Source organism: Rhinopithecus roxellana, chromosome 13 (genome assembly GCF_007565055.1).
Source record: "Rhinopithecus roxellana isolate Shanxi Qingling chromosome 13, ASM756505v1, whole genome shotgun sequence".
Classification (NCBI taxonomy): Eukaryota; Metazoa; Chordata; class Mammalia; order Primates; family Cercopithecidae; genus Rhinopithecus; species Rhinopithecus roxellana.
The window spans coordinates 113,714,763-113,729,984 of record NC_044561.1 but is presented as its reverse complement, the minus strand read 5'-3'; the positions used below and the strand labels follow the sequence as shown (position 1 = coordinate 113,729,984).

The following is a 15,222-nucleotide window of genomic DNA, read 5'->3' as shown; positions in this document are numbered from 1 at the left end:
TCAAAACGCTGAGCCTTGACTATACTGAGAGTGAGGAGGGGCACTTCCTCTCCCCAGCAGCCTTGCAGCAAATGTCCCTGAAGTGCCTTATCTGGGCTTCCTTCTGCAGAGGCTTCAGGCTAAGGAGTACTAGGATATACTCTTAAAGTACTTCCCTAACAGCTTTTCCAACATGAGCTACAGTTTAAAAAAAAAAAAAAAAAGGAAAACAGACTCTTAAGGGTGGGATTGGGGGATATACTTGATAACTGGAAAACAAAAAAATCCCCCAGACTCAAGTGGCTATAATACATTCATGTATTGTGCACACTCCGTAAGAGCAGGAATTCTGAGCTCTGGGTTTGAGAGGCCCAGGATGCCTCTTTCTGTGACAGACAGGGCACAGCACCTCCTCTCCTGTCTCATTCCTTGTAGAGTTCATTTTCCTCTATGCCACCGCCAACCAAAGAGAATGTGGCCTTTATCCTGTTTCCTCGGACACTGCCTCTGTATCCAGCCCATCCTCTGAATTTTTGTTTGTTTGGTGTTTTTGTAAATTTATTTTTATTTTTTGTATTTCTTCTGTCCTCTGAATCTTCACACAGAGTTCAGGTTAACTGAGTGCAACTAGAGCTGAAGAAATGGAGAGGGAGAAGTACAGTCATTCAGTTAGCTTGTTGAAGACACTCTTAGAAGATGGGAAATTGTGTGGGCCCTGAAGATAGGACCCTCATTAGGCAGTGGTGTAAGACCAAAGAATAGGAAGTCCTCTCCACCTGCCATGTTAGAAGGGCTTTCCAGTTCTGGAAGAATTTGTGGCAAAACTCATGCCATGAGAGTGAGTCTCCTACGGATGTTACGCTAACCAGCCTTGCTCACTGTGCTGATTGCTTGGCATCGGACTCAACCAGCAAGAGTCTACCCTATGTCCATCCTAACCCAGTTCTCCTCATCACTGGACTGTTGTCTCTCTGTTGTGTCACTGCATCAGGTTTTTACCTGGTTACCTTCTGGCCCCCATTTCTTGCCTGGGCCTATTTTTTTTTTCCTTGCCCTCTTCAACTTAAACTTTCTGGTGAAACCAAAAAATAAACATTGACTCAGAAATTCACATTTTACATTAGCTAACATGCTCTGCCAAAGCACTGACCCTGAGCACCTGCCAGATGATCTTTTTATTGCTTTTAGTTTCATTATAGGTGGCTAGGTGGCAAAATACATGGAATTGTATTTCTTTTTCCTAGGATTTGGTGGTTGTTTATTTCAACAGATGGTATTTTCTGACCGAAGGTATTTATAAACAGTTTCTTTTCTTTTTTTTTGAGACGGAGTTTCACTCTTGTTGCCCAGGCTGGAGTGCAATGGCACGATCTTGGCTCACTGCAACCTCCGACTCCTGGGTTCAGGTGATTCTCCTGCCTCACCCTCCCGAGTAGCTGGAATTACAGGTGCCCACCTCCACGCCCTGCTAATTTTTGTATTTTTAGTAGAGACAGGGTTTCACCCTGCTAGCCAGGCTGGTCTCAAACTTCTGACCCCAGTCCATCCACCTCCCTTGGCCTCCCAAAGTGCTGGGATTACAGGCGTGAGCCACTGCGCCTGGCCCAGTTTGATTCTTAAGATCCTTTCTGACGTTGCTGGATCACCTTGGACTATGAGTTTCATGTAGCTTATACATTGAGAGGAGGTGCAAACTGAAGCTTTGAAAAGTTGACACCAAACATCACAACTGAGGCAATCGCTTGCCCCTCACTCAGACTCATAATCTGCTGGTTTCAAATGACTTTTATTTTAGGGGAATATATACTTTCCTTGCAATTGCTAGTCTTATAAAACTCCACAGTGATTTTTCCTGAGTTATTGTGTTATCGTCAGTTCTAATTTTGATGTGTGAGCAAAAAACAGATTGTATCCAGCTCAAGTTACCTTTATAATGTCAAGTGATTGTTCTCTCACAGACTTTAGCCAAAAAATTTTAAAGAAAAGACTTGTAAAAGCCTTCCTCTCCAACCGGCACCCTGTGCAATTATAGTTGATACTTTAAGCTCTGACTCTCAAGCTTCTGTGAGCAAAATCTTTGTCGAAGTAGCTAATGTTACATAATCAATTTGGGGGGATTTGAACTACATGAAAAAGAGTCCCTGATACCATTCTGTGAAGTCTGTTAAACAACTTAACTTTTATCAGTGAACAAATAAGCTTCATGCATCTCTATTCCTCTACTGGGAACTGAAGATAATGAAACTTAATTATAAGTCAGGAAAATGAAAATCCTTAAGTTCTGACCTTTTCCATAGTCCAAAGCAAATGAAATAGTAAGAACTACATAATTTACACTCATTCTCTGGAATATGAATTTTGGATGACCAGTGGCAAGTGTAAACTTCATATTTGTGACATACTCTGGGATATTAGTAAATTACCATAGAGATACAGACAACTAAAGAAGTTAGTGTATCACCTTATCAAGGATGTTTTAAGATAACCTTAAAATTACATCATAGAATGGAAGGACATCCATGGATTAGAAGACTTAATATTATAAAGATGACAATACTACTCAAAGTGATGTAAAGATTCAGTGCAATCTCGACCAAAATTCCAGTAGCTATTTTTGCAGAAATAGGAAAGCTGATCCTAAAATTCATATAGAAATGTAGGGGACCTGAATAGTCAAAACAATCTTGAAAAAGAAAAACAAAGTTGGAGTATTCATGCTTCCCAGTTTCAAAAGATACTACAAAGCTACAATAATCAAAATAGGTGTAGGCATAAGAATAGACATATAGATCAGTGGAATAAAACTGAGAGTCCAGAAATAAACCCATACATCTGTGATCTTTGAGAACAGTGCCAAGATGATTCATTGGGGAAAGGACAATCTCTTTAACAAATGGTGCAGGTACAACTGGATATCTACATGCAGAAGAATGAAGTTGGACCCCACACATACTAAAATTAACTCAAAGTGGACCAAAGAACTAATTGTAAGAGGTAAGACTATAAACTCTTAGAAGAAAACATAAGGGTAAATCTTCATGACCTTGGATTTGGTAATGGATTCTTAGAAATGACACCAAAAGCACAAGCAACGAAAGAAAAAAAAAAATAGACAAATTGGACTGCATCAAATGTTAAAATTTTGCAGCAAAGGACACTGTCAAGTAAGTGGAAAGGCAACCTGCAGAATGGGAGGAGATATCTGCAAATCTGTTAAGAGTTTTTTTTTTTTTTTTTTTTTTTTTTAAAAAACAACTGAACAACAGAAAAGATAACCCAATGAAAATATGGGCAAGGGACTTGAATAGACATTTTCTAAAGATATGTAAATGGCCAAGAAACATATGAAAAGATTTCCTGGGTCTTTGGTCATTAAGGAAATGAAAATCAAAGCCACGATGATAGACCATTTCACACCCACTAAGGTGGCCATACTTTAAAAACAAAACAAAAACAGAAAATTATAAGCATTGATGAGGATGTGGAGAAATTAGAACCTTGTACTTTGCTGGTGGGAAAGTAAAATGGTGAAGCCACTGTGGAAAACAGTTAGTAGTTCCTCATAGAATTCCATATAGAATTACCATATGACCCAGCAATTCCACTCCTGGTTATCTAGCCAGTAATTGAAAACAGGTATTCAGATAACTACTTGTATACTCATGTTCATGGCAACACTATTCACAATAGCCAAAAGATGGAAACAACCCAAATGTCTATCAGTGAATGAATGGATGAGCAAGATGTGCATCTATACAGTGGAATATTTTTCAGCCATAAATAGGAATGAAGTACTGATGCATGCTACAGTGTAGATGAACTTTGAAACATTATGCAGAGTGAAAGAAAGCCAACCCAAAAAGTCACATATTGTTTGATTGCATTTATATGAAATCTCCACAAGAGGTAATTTTATGGAGACATAAAGCATATTAGTGGTTGTCAGGAGTTGGAGGAGGAGGAGTAGGAGGAGGAGGAATAGGAGTGACTGCTTAATGAATACAAGGTTCATTTTGGGGTGATGAAAGTATTTTGGAGCTAGGTAGATGTAATGGTTGCACAATATTGTGAATGTGCTAAATGTCACTGAATTGTACATTTAAAATGGTTGATATTACATTATGTGAATTTTCAACTTTTAAAATTACATCATATAGTTTCTGTGATCTCACAGATAACTGTGGCTTTGCTGTCATAGTTACCTTGTGACAGTTGGAACCCATGTGCTTTGTACTTTGGGAAGTTCTTTCCAGCTCTGGACAGGAAAACATGAAGACAGATGATCCCAAATAGGTTTCTCCCTAAACTAACAATTAAGGAATATAGTTTCACTTTTTCATTTTTATTTGTTGAAACTGGTAAAGCTTCTACCTTGAGTGGGTCTGGGTTTTTTTTTTTTAATTTATCAGACCACATTGGTCTGATATTGTTTCCTTCATTTAATTTGAAAAAGCTTGTTTAAAATAACTTTATTTGTAGATGGAATAATTTGTTGGCTTTATGAAAATTTAAAGGAATTGTAAAAGAATATAAGACATACGGAATTGCAGTCAAGTTTTTCTGGTGATTTTGTATGCTATACTGCTAGAGATTTTTGTGATACTTTCTAAAATCATTTCAAAAAAAATTTTTTAATTGTCAGTGGCCTTGGTGTCAGGAATAAGAAAATTGTATCCAGATCTGTGAAGCAGAGCCTGTGCAAAAATGGAAAACATTAATTTTTTATTTTTATCTCATCTCTTTTGTTTTTTGAAGGAGGAGCTTTAGGCTATATTCTGGCAAAGGATCTGAGAAGAGCTTCTTACTCACAAAGCTAGAAGTGTTTTGCCAATTATTATGAAGCTTTTCTTTATGAATGAGACTGTTGCTTCTGGCCCGCAGTCAGTGCTGTTTTTGGAGACTTGTTTCTCCAGCAAATGTTGTCTTCCACACTCCTACCTGCTTCCTCTTATGATTCAAAATATGCCGTCCAGAGTAAAAATCTGTAGATGTGAAGCAAACAAAGCTAACTGGTTTATAGTGGATTGCACCCATGGTTTTTGGCATCATCTGAATCAACCAATCAACTGAACTCTAATGCCTTGGTTGAGTAGGGTGTTGCAATTTTAAAGTTAGAAGGGATCTGGCAAGCATAGGAAAATATCTGTCATGCCGACTATTTTTCTAAAGAAACTTTTGTAGGCCGGGCCACTGTGGCTCACGCCTGTGATCCCAGCACTTTGGAGGCTGAGGCGGGCGGATCACAAGGTCAAGAGATTGAGACCATCTGGCCAACATGGTGAAACCCTGTCTCTACTAAAAATACAAAAATTAGCTGGGTATGGTGGTGTGTACCTGTAGTCCTAGCTACTCGGGAGGTTGAGGCAGGAGAATTGCTTGAACCTGGGAGGTGGAGGTTGCAGTGAGCTGAGATAGCGCCATTGCACTCCAGCCTGGCGGACAGAGGGAGGCTGTGTATCAAAAACAAAAAACAAGAAACAAAACAACTTTTGTAGAGACTGTGGTCTGTCTCACTCTGGTGCCCAGGTTGGTTTTGAACTCCTGGCCTCAAGCAGTCTTCTTTCTCAGCCTCCCAAAGGATAATTTTCAAAAAATAAGCAAAGATGAGGTGTAAGTTAGGGAGAATTAGAAGTTGTTTTTCAGTGAATTATTAATAAGGATAAATTTTCAAGAGCTAATTCAACTAGACATTGAGCTACTTTAGGCATACCAGGACAGAAGTAGAAAAAGTGAAATAGATAGATGACACTGTAGCTTACTGCACAATTATATTTGCCCAGGCACCCCTGGCTATGAACAGCAGCATAGTGCATAATACTTTTTTAATTTTTTTGAGAGGGTCTCGCTGTGTTGCCCCAGCTGGAGTGCAGTGGTGTGATCTCGGCTCACTGTAAGCTCCACCTCCCGGGTTCATGCCATTCTCCTGCCTCAGCCTCCTGAGTAGCTGGGACTACAGGCGCCCGCCACCTCGCCCGGATAATTTTTTTGTATTTTTAGTAGAGACAGGATTTCACCATGTTAGTCAGGATGGTCTCGACCTCCTGACCTCGTGATCTGCCCGCCTCGGCCTCCCAAAGTGCTAGGATTACAGGTGTAAGCCATTGCGCCTGGCCTTTTTTTTTTTTTGGATGGAGTTTCGTTCTGTTGCCTAACCTGAAGTGCAGTGGTACGATCTTGGCTCACTGCAACCTCTGCCTCCCGGTTTCAAGTAGTTCTTCTGCCTCAACCTCCTGAATAGCTGGGATTACAGGCATGCACCACTATGCCTGGCTAATTTTTGTATTTTTAGTTGAGACGGGGTTTCACCATGTTGGTCAGGCTGGTCTCGAACTCCTGACCTTGTGATCTGCCCGCCTCAGCCTCCCAAAGTGCTGGGATTACAGACGTGAGCCACTGTACCCAGCCTTAACATAATGCTTTTCTTTGGGTAATTTACCTAACAAGTTTCCTCATCTGGGTGATTAGAATATAGAATCAAATTCATAGGGTCATTGTAAGGATTGGATTAATGTACTTAAAGCTCTTAGAACAATCCCTGATGCAGTGTAAAGCTAGATATGTGTATGTTAAAGACATAAGACAGTGGTGTTAAGAAGTTAAGAAGCCACTTTGGTGAGGGCCTTTTTTTTTTTCTTTGAGGGACAAACCTGTGTACATTCATGGATACTCATAGTCATGGTACAATAGAGTGTAGTGTACCAATGCCTAGACGTCTGTTGGAAGTTCTGAGACCTTCTGGTATACTCGCTTTGGGACCATTTTACTGCTAATGAGCATCTCAACCAAAGAGAATTCTTCAAGTAAGAAATAAGAACTCAAAAGTAGTGGTTTTTTAGCTGTTTCCCATGAAGCATCTCTGGTTGTCTGTTGAAAACATAGTTACTGTCTCATTCATTCACTGAAAGTGCCCATGATGAAATATAGGGGTAATGGTCAGAAACAGAGATGGGAACAGTTCCTTGGCATGGAACTCACAGTCTGAGCCATTTTTGTACCTCTAGAATCCATACCAGGAAAACCCAAATGGAAGAACATCAGAAAATAGCACATCCTTGAAGTTATAAAGCAACACATCTGTTAATATTTCTGCCAAGCTATCTCAAACTTAGCTGGGAGAGAGAGATGGAAACTCATCAGTGGAAAGAGCGTTAAAATTACAGATTTTGTCCTAATCTGTTATCAGAGACCAATGAGTTTGCTTTATTTCTATGTTCTAGTTTCTACTAGGAATTTTAATAGTTTCAAATTGCTAGTTTGTATTTCGATAACCTCTTTTTACCCTTGTCTCACTGTTTTTTCTGTTTATGTATAGTTCTGGTGCAAATGAATTAGGAAAGGAGACTGATGAGATTGGATAACTAAGCCTCCTGAAATGTTTTCTCATGAAGTGATGATGTGCTGCTTCTTTTATAGGACTGAAATGCAACTGCGGAAGCAACATGCAACCTTTTAAAGATGCTTGTGGGACTGCGTAAAGTGAAGAGGGAAACTGGAGAAAACAATGAAGTAAGGAAAAAGTATGTTTCCCGGGTAAATAACATGCTTCTCAGTTTTCACAAGTTTCTTGCTACATCAATTACCACAACTTTGTAATGCATAAGTCTTTATAATTATATTTAATCTTTGCATTGCTATTAAACATTATTTTCTCCTCCCTTGTTTTTTATTGCTGAACTCTTTCATCAAGTCATTCTTTTTTGGATTAATCTAAAAATCTGCATTGAATCTACAACTTAGATGATTTCTTCGATCATTTGATAGGAATCTGTTATAGGTTGACCACTGAGATCATAGGAGTATCCTGTGTTGTGTCTCTGTGATGTGCAGGGTGAGTCAAAGTGTCAGCTTTTAGTCTGAGTGCAGAACTTACACTTGATTGACTTGAAATACTAGAAAACTAATTTGAATACCAATTATTCAAGACATATTCTCAGGTTACAATATATGCGGCACTACACACATCTCTGGGATCTGTGGAATAGGATACCTTAAAAAAAATCTAGTGTATTTAATGATGGGCATATATTCACAGTATACTATTAAAAAGCAGTTACAAAACATATTAAAATTTAAACCGGGAAAACCTTTTTTTAATGCTAAACTTAATACGGAAAACAAAGCACACTAGCAAGCAATCATTGTAAGTAGACATAGCCTTCACTTGATGAAATAGATATGCCCTAGTAAGCTTTTTAAATAAAGCACATCTTTTACATTATTTTCCATTATTAAGAAACTTTCTCCAGTAAGCTGAATAGAAAATTTTAGAAGGAGTGAAAGAAATGGAGGCAGAGTCATTGATGATATGTGATGCTGGAAGTTCTGTACAACTTCCTTAGACAACTCCATGGCAACATCTCTCTCTTCTCCTTCACAAGCCTGGGGACCACCAGCCCGTGGGAATTTTCCCACAAGTGTAACTTCTGGAACTTTCTGTCTTGTGGTGGGCACCTTCCCTATGCTTCAGTAATAGATTGCTGCAGGCATAATCTTGGGTATTCTTCCTTGATCATTATTTAACTTTGATCCTTAAAATTGAGTGAAACTGTTTAGTGGCTTTATATATCAATCCTCTAAACTAAAAATGTCATAAGTTTCTTGTGTACACATCTCCTAGTGCTCACTCCCATACTGACTGCTTCATCACACTGGTCTCCTGGCCATGCTTCAGTCTGCCCAGAAATATTCCTGCTTTGGAGCCATTGTTCTTGTTCCCTCTGCCTGGAATCATCTTCTCCCAGATAGCCAAATGACTACTGCTCTTCTTCTTCAGTTTTCTGCTCCAAAGATGCCTTCTATGGTACCCTCAACTGAAAATGATACTACCATACCCTGGAATCACTCTATCCTTCTCTGTTTTTTCTGTAGCATTTATCACCATCCAGCCACTGTAGATAAATTTGACTGGCTGTCTCCCTGCCTTCCCTTCACACCCAGTACCTTCCCTGCCTGAACTCCTCTTTGAGGGCAAGATTATCCCCAGAATCTAAACCAGTGCTGGACAATAGATGCTCAGTAAGTATTTGTTGAGTGAATGAATGAAGCATACTTATGTTAGGAGGATTAAGAAGATTTGGAGATCATGTGATTGGATTGAAAATGATTAACAGGGAAAATATTGTGGAGGAAGTATCTTAAACTGGATGTTAAAAGTCTGATAAACAGCAGGGCTTAAAAATCATTGTCAAAGATAGCTCTTTGATCTAAAAGGTAATTTAGAGCCACTTTAGGAATATAAATGGCAGATCAGATATTTATACTAAAAAAAAGACATGAAATATTAAACAAATGTCTAGGAAAGCTATGGATGGTAATTAATTGGGAGGTTTAGGCCAGGCGCAGTGGCTTATGCCTGTAATCCCAGCACTTTGGGAGGCCGAGGCAGGTGGATCTCTTGAGGTCAGGAGTGCAAGACCAGCCTGATCAGTATGGTGAAACCCCACCTGTACTAAAAATACAAAAAAAAAATTATCAGGCATGGTGGCAGGCGCCTGTAATCCCAGCTACTTGGGAGGCTGAGGTGCGAGAATTACTTGAACCCATGAGGTGGAGGTTGCGGTGATCCAAGATTGTGCCACGGCACTCCAGCCTGGGCAACAGGGCGAGATTCTGTCTTTAAAAAAAAAAAAGATTGGGAGGTTAACAAAAAGAGTTAGAGTGGTTCAGGTGAGAGGTGACCTGAAAGAAGAATATCATGGTCGGGGTAGAGGGAACAGGTGGGCCCTAGAAATGCCTATTGAATTTGATAACTGGTAGGATGGGGACATTGCATATGACTGGAGGTTGCAGTGGAGGAAGGTTAATGGGAAGGTCAACGTCAAACTGGAATCACTGAGAGTTTTCTTATATGTCAGTCTCTGTACCTACTACCTGGTGACACTGAACCATCTTGACTACAGCTTATCTCATTTTTGCCACTCTGCTTCTACCTATGAAGTACGATGTTTATTCTACACATCACACTTTTTCTGTTTCACCTTTAAGGTCTTTTAAAATTAATCGTTCACTTTTAGAGGCACATACCATCTGACTCAGCAATTAATATAGCATTTCTAGAAATTTATCTTACATATGACCTCATACAGCTATGCAGGTAATCCTAGACTACCTCAGCCTCTATCAAATCCTCACGCATGCCTCCTACCCCAGTAACACTTGGAAAGAGAATAATTGTCTATCGCTGCCATTGTTCTGTCGTGGCCATGGGTCTTGTCCCCGTCCACTGGTTCTGGTATTAACTGCCCACCTTTTTGCCTAAACTGCAGTGGACTAGAGACGTTTGTACAGGAGCTAACGATGTCTTCTCTCAGGTTTCTTCTTTTGAACATTTGTTCCTTATGGCAATTTTTCTCTACCCATTTGTGAATATCATGAATGGTTAATAGTAATGCTTGTTTACTTTGTATTTTTAAAGCTATTTAGGTAATTAAGTATATAGTAGTGGGCATCTCTACTTGGCTGAACATTAAAATCACCTCAGAAGCTTTATAAATTTCTAATCACTGGTCTCACCCTCAGAGACTCTGAGACAATTTGTCTTGGGGGGCTGTGGACATTAACATTTAAAAAGCTGCCCAACGAATTTCATGTGCACTCAAGCTTGAGGACCAGGAGTACTATAAGTTTTTCCATATTGATGATGACTGTGATCACTTTAAATTTATCATAATGGCTGGGTGCGGTGGCTCACGCCTGTAATCCCAGCACTTTGGGAGGCCAAGGCAGGCGGATCACCTGAGGTCGGAAGTTTGAGACCAGCCTGACCAACATGGAGAAACCCCATCTCTACTAAAAATACAAAATTAGGCTGGCGTGGTGCCTGCCTGTAATCTCAGCTATTCAGGAGGCTGAGGTAGGAGAATCGCTTGAACCCGGAGGCGGAGGTTGTGGTGAGCCGGGATTGTGCCATTCCAGCCTGGGCAACAAAAACGAAACTCCGTTTCAAAAAAAAAAAAAAAAATTATTATAACGATTTAAGTGATTCCTTTGGGTTTTGTCAGTTTACAAAGGTGTTATATTTAAAAAAAAAAGTATATGTAACATCTGCCTTTATTGTATTTGTGTCTCATTCATTTTTATGTTGCTTTTTGTTGGAAGGAACTTCTGATACTGTATTGACAGTGATGATAAAATGCTTATTTTGTGCTTACTTTTAATGACTGCATAGCTTGTTTTTTCCCTTGAAGTATAATTGACATTTGGTTCAGTAAATAGGTACTCAATCAGGGTAAGAAAATGTACCTTTGTTATTAGTTTTAGAATTTTAAAATTAAGAATAGGTATTAGATTTTAACAAATGAATTTATTTCTGTTGACACAAATAAAAATTTTTAAATCTATTTCTAGGTTCTATTTACTATTATTTTAAATTTTTGAGCATAAGTTCGGAGTGAACTTTGTGTATAGTTTTCTCTCTATTTCTTTTAGCCAGTTTTTGGGTCAGATTAGTAGAATAATTAGATAACCTATATCTTGACCTATTTTTGGCATGATTTATGTAACATGAATCATTTGTTTCTGGAGACTATGAAAGAATTCACTAACTACTTTTTAGGGGTGTAATTGTTTGATTTTTTTTTTTTAAGACGGAGTTTCACTCTTGTTGCTCAGGCTGGAGTTCAGTGGCACGATCTCAGCTCACTGCAACCTCTGCCTCCTGGGTTCAAGTGATTCTCCCATCTCAGCTTCCCGAGTAGCTGAAATTACAGGCATGTGCCACCACACCCGGCTAATTTTTTTTTTTTTTTTTTGTATTTTTAGTAGAGACGGGGTTTCTCCATGTTGGTCAGGCTGGTCTTGAACTCCTGACCTCATGATCCGCCCGCCTCGGCCTCCCAAAGTGCTGGGATTTCTGCCCCAAAATGCCTCATAAATTTTATTATTTTAGTGGAGACGGGGCTTCACCATGTTGCCAGGGCTGGTCACAAACTCCTGAGCTCAGGTAATCTGCCCGCCTCGGCCTCCCAAAGTACTTGGATTACAGGTGTGAGCCACCGTGCCTGGCCTAGTTCTTTGATTTTTAAAAGATGTTGGTCTGGTTAGGTATTTTATTTTTGCCAGTGTTAGAATTTTACATTTTTGATTAAAAACTCATCTATTTAGTTTTATCCAAATTTATTAACACACATATTCTCTTACAATTTTATTGCTTCTTTTTGTGTCCTGTTTTTCCAATTTTTTTTTTTTTTGCACGTGCCAGTAGTATCAATTTTAATCTATTCACAGCAACTTTTAGTTGAAATATAAAACTTTAAAAAATACAAAAGGGGCCAGGCGCGGTGGCTCAAGCCTGTAATCCCAGCACTTTGGGAGGCCGAGACGGGCGGATCACGAGGTCAGGAGATTGAGACCATCCTGGCTAACACGGTGAAACCCCGTCTCTACTAAAAAATACAAAAAACTAGCCGGGCGAGGTGGCGGGCGCCTGTAGTCCCAGCTACTCGGGAGGCTGTGGCAGGAGAATGGCGTAAACCCGGGAGACGGAGCTTGCAGTGAGCCGAGATCCGGCCACTGCACTCCAGCCTGGGCGACAGAGCAAGACTCCGTCTCAAAAAAAAAAAAAAAAAAAAAAAAGGATGTAGTGAAAAGTCAGTTTCCCATTCATTGTTATTCCTTGGCCAAATAGCTCCCCTCTCTTAGGCAGCAGCTCCTGTCAGTTTCTTATGAATCCTTCAAAAGTTTTTTGGTTTTCACTTTCAAAATATCTAATTTATCTCTTTAAAACAAAAAATTCCTCAGCCAGTAGTGGTGGCTCACACCTGTAATCCTAGCACTTTGGGAGGCTGAGATGGGCAGATTGCCTGAGCTCAGGAGTTTGTGACCAGCCTTGGCAACATGGTGAAACCCTGTCTCTACTAAAATACAAAAATTAGCTGGGCGTGGTGGCATACACCTGTAGTCCCAGTTACTCTGGAGGCTGAGTCAGGAGAATTGCTTGAACCCAGGAGGCAGAGGTTGCAGGAAGCTGAGATTGTGCCACTGCACTTCATCTTGGGCAACAGAGCAAGATTCCATCTCAAAAAAAAAAGAAAAAAATTCCTCTAGATTCTTCTGTTTGTTTCTCAAGATTATTAGTTGTGTATTTAGTTTTTATTTTTATTTTTTGGTAGTGCAGAAAACAGTACTGCTCTCTATTCTTTTTTCATGGTCTATACTTTCTTATGTAATGATTTTGTTACATTTTCCAACTTCATTATCGTTATTTCATAGCCTATCTCTTGCAAACAGAATGTTGTCGGGTTTTGTCTCTGTTTAACTTATCTTTGAAGGTTCTACATCTTATACGGGATTTTATACTGTTTAATTTATTATTACTATTGTATTATGTTTTCTGTATATTGTGTGTTTGTTTTTATGTTTGTTTCTTCTCCATTATGTCTTCTGTTTTACAGAACATTCTTTGCTTTCTTTAGCTTTTAAGCAAATTTTAAAGGTGAACAATCTTTCAAATTGTCTTAGTGCAAAAAATAATATATTTCTGTATTTATTTACTATAATCAAAGCAGAAGGAAGAACTTGCCTTTTCTTCCCTATAAGCAAATTTAATTTGCCCTTTTTTGGGCATCTTCTCTTCCTATTCCTTATCTACCCCATCTCCGCAATTATTTTTTTTTTCACCTCTTACATTTGTTCTATGAAGTGTCTTAATTCTTCTGAGCCTCAGCCTGGTACTCATAAGTATTTTGCTATTTTTGATTCAGTTGGTTAACAACCACTGCGGTCTCACTCTGAGCCAACAGATCCTGAGCTGGGCGCAGGAGATAACAAAAGTAAGGGCAGTTCTGTCCCTGCCTTCAAGGTTGATGAGGTGGCATGATGTACAAATCAGCCAACAATGGCAAAAGATGTGATGTGTCAGGTGTATTGGATACAGAGAGAGAGAGGTTTGGTGAGTCAGTGCAGGCACTCTGGGAGCTAAATGTTACTGTATGTACCAGCAGAGCTTTGTGAGAAAGAGGATAAAGTGAGAGGGCAAAAGTCTGAAGGTGTACAGGTACATCAGCCTGTTCTTGGGCTAGTGGCTGGAGATGAGGCTGGACAAGGGATGTTGGGGCCAGATTGTGAAGCACCTTGAATATTGGGCAACAAGTTTCAGTTTATATCCTGTGGTCTGTACCAGAGGGTTTAAAGCAAGGGAGTGCCATGTTCTAGTTCATTTTTAAGGAAGATCATTCTGGCTGTCATGTGAAGCACAGCCTGCAGGGAGGGAAGTCAGTTAAGCAGCTGTGGGCAGTTATCCAGATAAGAGGTGAGAGCAACTTGAGCATAGGAGATAGCAGTGATGATGGAGAAGAGGAGATATGAGGCATTTGGGGGCAGAATCTAAAATTACCAATGCCTGCCGTGGAGGAGACTGGGAATTAGGGCATGCCTCAGAGGAGTTTTTGTTTGTTTTAGGGAAGGTGGTGATAGATGGTGGAAGTACTGACCAAACTTAGGGAGTAGTATAAAGGGTGTGGATTGGGCGCAGAGACTAATTTGGAGAGAAGCAGGGGAAAGTTTATTTTAGGACTTGTTGAATGTCTAGGCAAACATATCTAGGAGAAGTTGGAAATATGGATCAGAAACTCAGATAAGATGTTGGGGATAAAGATACAGATGTGAGACTCACTTGTACCAAGGAGGATATCAAAGCCATAAGAGATATAAAATCCCTCAAGTAGAGCATGTACAGAAAGTAAAAGGTCTTAGGATTGGCTGTTGGCAAAGGTCAGTCTTTATGTTCAGGAAATTGAGCATATTGAGCATTGTAATACATGTCCAGCATGGGGGTGACTAGAGCTTTTTCAGATGTCTGGCTTAGTCTTCACAACTGCCTTATGCATGGAATTATTACTCTGCTTTGTAGGCAAGGAGACTAAGGTGTTATTACTAAGTTAGTAAGTGGGATTGCAAACCAGGCCCAAATGCCAAGTTCATGCTAGAGAAAAAAGTAGAGGAGATACAGAAAAGTGGTGTGGAAGAGGTGTTTTCCTTCAGGGGCAGTGGCCAGCAATGCCAGCATGCTCAGTTCCCACAGAACCTAAGTCAGCTCCCTTTGGAGTCAGGAGGCAAGGAAATGCGGTTTGACTGCCACTCTAAAAAACTGTTTGGTAGATGAATGAGGCCATTTGGTCTGGGGGTGGCATCATTTTTGTTTGTTTACGGATGACAGCTTGAGGTATTCTGATTTGCTCAGCTTCTTTTTCTTTGATGTTTTATATCTTAGATTGTCTCATTTCTAGACTTCTGTTATTTAAAAAA

General features: G+C 39.7%; 1 protein-coding gene across 5 annotated transcripts in view; it reads left to right on the top strand.

Annotated features, from left to right (window-relative positions):
- The first annotated feature begins 7,390 nt into the window (after window positions 1–7,390).
- ZHX3 (zinc fingers and homeoboxes 3) overlaps window positions 7,391–15,222 on the top strand; it is an 89,251-nt gene continuing 81,419 nt past the window's right edge. For 3 of the 5 annotated variants that reach the window (XM_030914554.1, XM_030914553.1, XM_030914551.1), the window contains exon 1: window positions 7,391–7,496. The gene's annotated coding sequence lies outside the window, so the exon portion shown is untranslated. Of the gene's footprint in view, window positions 7,510–15,222 lie in introns of all 5 variants that reach the window. The other 2 variants (XM_030914555.1, XM_030914552.1) reach the window with 2 other exon arrangements.